Consider the following 656-nt stretch of genomic DNA (forward strand, 5'->3'; position numbering starts at 1 on the left):
TGGCCAGGGCTGGGTTCGAACTCACCACCCTCAGTATATGGGGCCAGCACCCTACTCACCAAGCCACAGGCACTACCCATCTGTGCAACTTCTTATACTTTTACCCTGCGTTTGTGCCATCATAAAAGTTGGCAAGTTGGCATGGGTACACACATACACACACTTTGTGAATTGTGAACATGTGAGGTTTGTTTTGTTTTTAAGGTCATGAGGTAATGTGTTAACATCTTTCCAAGGTTTGAGAGAGGCACAGCTTACACATGAACACCCATTCATCATACTTACGAACTACAAAAGGCTCACAATTTACACAAATGATGCCCTAATGCTTAAATCAGCGGTTCTCAACCTGTGGGTCGTGACCCCTTTGTAACAATGAAAATACATCCTGCATATCAGATATTCATAACAGTAGCAAAATTACAGTTATAAAGTAGCAACAAAAATAATTTTATGGTTGGGGGTCACCACAACCTGAGGAACTGTATTAAAGGGTAGTGGCATTAGGAAGGTTGAGAACCACTGACTTAAATCATTTTATCATTTTTAGAGATATGTTGACAACCCTATCCTTTTGATACAAGTAGCTATTAATATAATTCATGCAGGCTGTGCGTAGTGGCTCACACCTGTAATCCTAGCAGTCTGGGAGGCTG

At 41.5% G+C, this 656-nt stretch overlaps 1 pseudogene; it reads right to left on the reverse strand.

Annotated features, from left to right (window-relative positions):
* Window positions 1-203: 203 nt before the first annotated feature.
* LOC128573246 (uncharacterized) lies at window positions 204-300 on the reverse strand (annotated as a pseudogene).
* Between the last annotated feature and the right edge of the window lie 356 nt (window positions 301-656).

This window comes from Nycticebus coucang, chromosome 20 (assembly GCF_027406575.1).
Source record: "Nycticebus coucang isolate mNycCou1 chromosome 20, mNycCou1.pri, whole genome shotgun sequence".
Classification (NCBI taxonomy): Eukaryota; Metazoa; Chordata; class Mammalia; order Primates; family Lorisidae; genus Nycticebus; species Nycticebus coucang.